Source organism: Choloepus didactylus, chromosome X (assembly GCF_015220235.1).
Source record: "Choloepus didactylus isolate mChoDid1 chromosome X, mChoDid1.pri, whole genome shotgun sequence".
Taxonomy (NCBI): Eukaryota; Metazoa; Chordata; class Mammalia; order Pilosa; family Megalonychidae; genus Choloepus; species Choloepus didactylus.
This window is the reverse complement of record NC_051334.1, coordinates 152956754-152962683: the sequence shown is the minus strand read 5'-3', so window position 1 is coordinate 152962683 and position 5930 is coordinate 152956754. Positions and strand designations below refer to the sequence as shown.

The following is a 5930-nucleotide window of genomic DNA, read 5'->3' as shown; positions in this document are numbered from 1 at the left end:
ACACCCACTCAGACTATTTTCCCCTATGAAAGAACAAGTTTGGGAAGCAAATGGAGAAATCCCTGGCATATGTCCTCTAATACCGCCTAACTCACTGACAAGAAGCAGAAAACTAATGTGGAAGCTATCCTCCCTGAGAAGTCGTATTCTTGCAAAAAAGAGTGTGATGGAAATAGATGATAAGTGAACACAACAAGCAAATCTGGCAGAGCTGTATATTTCTCCAAAATGAACAAATAGAAAACTGTCTGGATTTATGAAGAGATACTGAAGGTCAGAAAAAAAAAAAAAAAACAGACCACCTTCAAGAATCAGAGTAAAAGCTTTTCTTCTATTTTTCTGATGAGAATTATTAGAAAATGTCTAATTTGTATTTTCAAAGAGATTAAAGAGAGCATTTCATTTATGCAGCCAAATCAAGTAGTTGCAAATAATAATCTCTGATCAGGAAACAGTAAAGATTGCTGAATAAAAGCAACAAGCAGAGAGGGAGCTGCAAATTAACATTCCTGATTTTCAAACCTCTTATTTAAATTGGAGCAAAGCATTTAATGTATGACATGATAAAATTATTTATCTCATACCAACAATCAGCTTCATGTTTACGGCTAAGATACAAAAGCAGTGATTTTTAAAACCTGGCTGTGTATTAGAATCACACAGGGAGATATGAAAAGAATATTTTTTGATGCCCAGGCTTCACCAGAGATCAATTAATTCAGAATATCTAGAGGTAGAGTTCAGACATAAATATTTTTTAAAAGTTTCACGGGTGGTTTTAATGTACATCCAAGATTGAGAACCACTGCACTCTAGGATTGTTTTTCAGAGTGCTCCTTTAATATGTTAATATAAATCTTGACTCTGTTAGAGAGGGATATGATATGTAGCAATTATACGGAAACTATTTAATGTGTAGCATCTGGTGGGACCACTGTTCTGTGAAATGCAATTCGGGAAATGCTGAACTACAGGGATTGTCATTCAAAACAGATATGATACAAAATCATTTTTAAACCCCCAAATTATTTAATATTTTGGAAGTTCTGGCCACTTTAATGAGATAAATGAAATGAGGTGCAATATTGGAAAAATGGGGGCCAGTATAATTATGTTATTGTAGTCTGCATGAGGAATCTTAAGATAATCAACAGGAAAAATAGAACTAATAAGAAAAGTCAGTGAACTGGCAGTTAAGAAATAAACATCTTTTAATAAATAATAATTTCTCTTATACCAGAGTTGTGCAACCTCAACATTATTGACATTTTGGGCCAGATAATTCTTTGTTGGGGGTGGGTGGGCTGTACTGTGCTTTGTAGGATTTTTAGCAGCATTACTGGCCTATACACACTAGATTTCCAGCAGCACCCCCAACACACAGTTATGACAACAAAAAGTCTCTAGATATTGACAACATTTCCAGGGTGATGGGATTAACCACCAGTTGTGAATCACTGCTTATACAAATAACGTGCAAGCTACACAACAGAAAAAAACCTCATTAATTAGAGCATCCAAAAATATAAAGTAATTATAAATAAACTTGACAAGAAAAGTTCAAGACCCATATGAACAAAACTACAACTTAATTGAAGGACATAAAGGAAGATGTAAATACATGAGAAAATGTATGACATTCTTATATGGAAAATCTAAATACTGTAAAGATGTGAATTTTTACCAAAGTAAATTATACGTTTAATGCAATTTTGACTTTTTCTGCATCTTGATAAAATGATTCTATAGTTTATGTGTAAGAGCACGTAATCCAAACTAGACAGATATATGTAGAAAATGATTAATAATAAGAGTAGAGCTGTACTATCAGATAGTAAGAACTATTATAAAGCTATTGTAATCAAAATAGTATTAGTTAGAAAAATAATATATTTTGAGATCAGTGAAACAAAATATGTAGTCTAGAGCCAGACACAAAACAACAAATATTTTATGGTTCCAATTACTTGAAAAATCTAGAGACAAAATAGAGACAAATCCATAGAGAAAAATGTAGATTAGAGTTTATTAGGAGTTGAAGGAGGGTCTAATGTGGGTTATTGCTTAATGACTACAGAGTTGCTGTTTGAGATTAGAAAATTTGGAAATAGATAGTGGTGATGGTTGCACAAAATTGTGAATGTAATTGATGCTACTGAATTGTGCACATAGAATGGCAAACTTTATGTTGTGTACATTTTACCACAATAATTTTTTTCAAAATTTCCTTCAAAAACATAGGCTGATGACATCATCAGCAATTTAAAACACATTAAATGAATTCTGACATTAACTTGCCCTTAATTTTGCAGCTTAAATTTCCTTCCTTAATGAAGGGTTCCCTGACTCTGTAGGTCAGATCCTAATTATATGCTCCCGTAGACTCTTGACTTATAATAAAATAATTGTATTAATTATTAAGTTAAAATTTTAGTATATTTGCCATAACTGTCTCTCAAGTCAGACTCTAAGATTTAAGTAGACAGGTGCCATGCCTGACTTTGTTCAGTGTTTCAATCCCAGATGCAGCACAATGCTTGATCATAGTAGGTATTCAACAAAATTATTGGGAGGCATTTTAGTGTAGGAGTCAAGACTCAAGGCCGGACTCTATGTGGGTTGAAAATAAATGCATGTGATTATATTAAATATGCATAGAAACATTTTTATACTCTTCACACTGGGATATAGTCCTAGTATTATTTCTGTGTGGAGTGACTAAAGTACTTATTACCTCATTGTGCTTTTCTCTATTTTCCTGAAGAGACAGAGTAGTTGCACTATTACTTGGCACTTCTTGGGTAGAATTAGCTAGTTTGGCTATCATAGGCTCTGGTACAAAATTAAATATCTATCAGTTATATTTTTCTGAAAAAAGGTTATCTTAAAATATATCTAGTATATTATTAATAAGAATGTGCTTACATATAATAAATAGGTTATATATATATATACATACTGTATTAGAATGAGTTAATTTATATAAGATAAACTAATTCTGCCAGTAATTTATCACTAAGAACTTGCAAGATATAATAGAAGAAAACATCAAGTATAGTAATCTAGCAAACATGACAGTAAGCCAGAAAATTAATAGACTGATTTAAAAACAAAATGCAGCACTGTATCCTATATATAAAGGTTTCACCACTTTGAATGCACTTTTTCCCATTAAACAGTTTATTACAACACTACATCTATTGTAATCAAAGTGGTGTTGTTTACAGACATTATCATATGAACATTTTTAACAAGAACGAACTACTATAAAAACAAGCATTTACTTGACTTTTTTCCAATTCCTTGCACATTATAATAGCCAAATGTATATAACCAGCAATAAAGTTGCAAAAGCTATAACTTTTTAAATCACACAGGTTTCCTTCAAATAAAACAGTTAAACAACATAAAAAGTAAAAGAGCTACTAGCTACCATTTATGCAGATTTGCTTTATTCAGATCTATTCCTGTTCATCATATCCATGAATCCTTATAGGTTCAATTCAATCACAAGAAGCAGTCGGCTGGACAAACATCATTTTTCTCCCATGAAGACTGTTTGGTCTTGGAAGGTGTTCCTTTTCCTTCAGCTTCTCTAACGTTGGTGATACTCGTGCTCTCAGTCGCGTTCTCGGTCACGATCTCGGTGTCTCTCTCGTTCTCTGCTTCTCTCTCTATAATAATCGTCATGACGGTCTTTACTACGGGATTTATGATGCTGACTCTTTTCCCATGATCTACTATGGTCCCTGTCTCTTGATGGTTCACCTCTTGATCTAGAACCATAAGACTTAGACTCAATTCCATGAAGGCAATCTTGCAAAGAACTAACAAGGACTTTGTGACGATCATCAGCAGACACTTTGGATTATTTAATTAAGGAAATTGCATTTACCAGTGTCTCAATAGCACTCCCATAATCACCAGCACTAGCATCAGACACGGCTCTTGAAATGGCACTGCTTGAAGTTGCCCTATTTCTAGTCACAATTTCTTCAAACTCAGCTTCACTCAGTGGCATTCTTGCAGTATCCATTTCCCTTCCAGGAGCCCTTTAGTCACCCCTATCATATGGTGGAGGTCGGCCATATGGATCTGCTGGTGGTGGACCCTGGCTATCTGATGTAGGCATGCCACTATTAGTTGGTGGAGGAAAGAAAGCCAGGTTCACATGTGGAGCTGGAGGCAGGGCACTTGGAGGTGGTCCAGGAAGATGTGGAGGAGGAACAAGTGTAAGGGGTGGCCCAAGAGGGCCAGGTGGGTGAGGTGAAAAGGGGCCTGGAGGGGGAGGTGGTCCCGGTTGTGGAGGTGGTGGTCCAGGAGGGGGCTTATAGCCTGGAACTGGAGGTGGAGGAACAGGTGTAAGTGGAGGCTGCCCAAAAGGTTGTCCAGGAAAAGGAACTGGTGGTAGAGGGTGATATCGATTAGGAGGCCCAGCTAGTGGAGGAGGCAGTACTTGGCCAGGAGGTGGAGGACCTGGTGGACCAGGTGGGCCTGGAGGACCTAAAGGGGGACATGATGGAGTCTGTCCAGCTGGAAAATGTGGGGTTGGCCCTCCTGGTCCTGCTGGCCCAGGATATCTGTCCCCACTGGGAAGAGCCCCTGGAAAATGATCCCATCCTCTACCACCTTGTGGAAATGCTGCATGGGAACTGCATTCTGGAGGACCAGCTTTACCTTCCCCAGACATTTGTCCTGACTGTGTAGTTTTCCTGGACTGCATTTCAAATTGACTCAGGAACTGTTTATTGCATGGAGTTACAACAAGATTCTGACCATGCAGTTCTCTTTTAGGTAACAGATCCATTAACTTTTTTGAAGATGCTTTGGATCCAACACCAACAAGGGCAAACCCCTTGGACTGGCCATTTGCCCGATTTTCAAAAAATTTTATCTCCAAAATATCATTCACTCCTAAAGAATGAACTGCTTCAGTTAAGTCTTCATCTGTTGTCCACTATGTTAGGTTTCCAATATATAATGCAATTCTCTTTCCAGTATAGGTATAGACAACATTTGGTGCTGTTCCTTTACTCACAACATCTCCAACAGTTGGTGGGAGAGTATCCATATATAATCGCGGTCTTCAGGGGCAGCTCCATTATTTGCAGATGGGAGAGATGACATCATCATACAAATCTATTTGATCATGCCCACCATATTCAGTTCCCTGGTTGAACTCTTCGCCCACATCCGCTTAAATGTCTATGTGGTCCACACCGTCCGCCATCTTCCCTCAGCCTCTGCTGCCACCACCGCCTCCTGCAGGTCTCTGAATGCATTTTTGCAGTTAATTCTTTTCTTTGGGAAGAAACACATAGTTGTATTGAGGATCACTATATCCATTTCATTTTGACAGATCCAATGTTTGATTTGTATCTGCTGTTCTATATGATTTGATTTCCTAGGGGAAAGAAACACATATGACACTTTCACCTATTCTTCCTATTTTCCCTGTATGTGTGCTCTCATTGCAACAAGTCTGTAGGAAAATGAGAAAGTTTTCAAGATGATCTTTGTCAATCATTTTTTGAACTGAATTTCAAATATAAGTATGTCTTCAATTTAATCTAACTTAAACAGAAGCCTAGTTTTATAAGGCATATTAATCAGTCACTTCACAAAATGATTAATCTTAAATTATATTCTTTCATAGTAAATTTTAAATAAATTAAATTTGATTTTTATATGCATTCTCAGTAAGAGCTTATTATGTTTTCAATGCCCTTCAATCTAAGACCACCAGGAACTTACCTGTAGGTGATCAAGTTTGGTTAAATATTTGTTGCAGAATTTCAGTAGAAGGGTGTAAGAAAGAATTTAATGGGAAATGGGCTTTGGCTTAGTGATATGGGGGCGGAATAAAGGAAGCAGGGGATTGAGTGCTGTTAGGAAGTGGGGGCAACTCAGTGATTGGACATCTTAATATT

General features: G+C 36.7%; 1 pseudogene; it reads right to left on the bottom strand.

Moving 5' to 3' along the window:
- Nucleotides 1-3595: 3595 nt before the first annotated feature.
- LOC119523426 lies at nt 3596-5230 on the bottom strand (annotated as a pseudogene).
- Nucleotides 5231-5930: the final 700 nt, after the last annotated feature.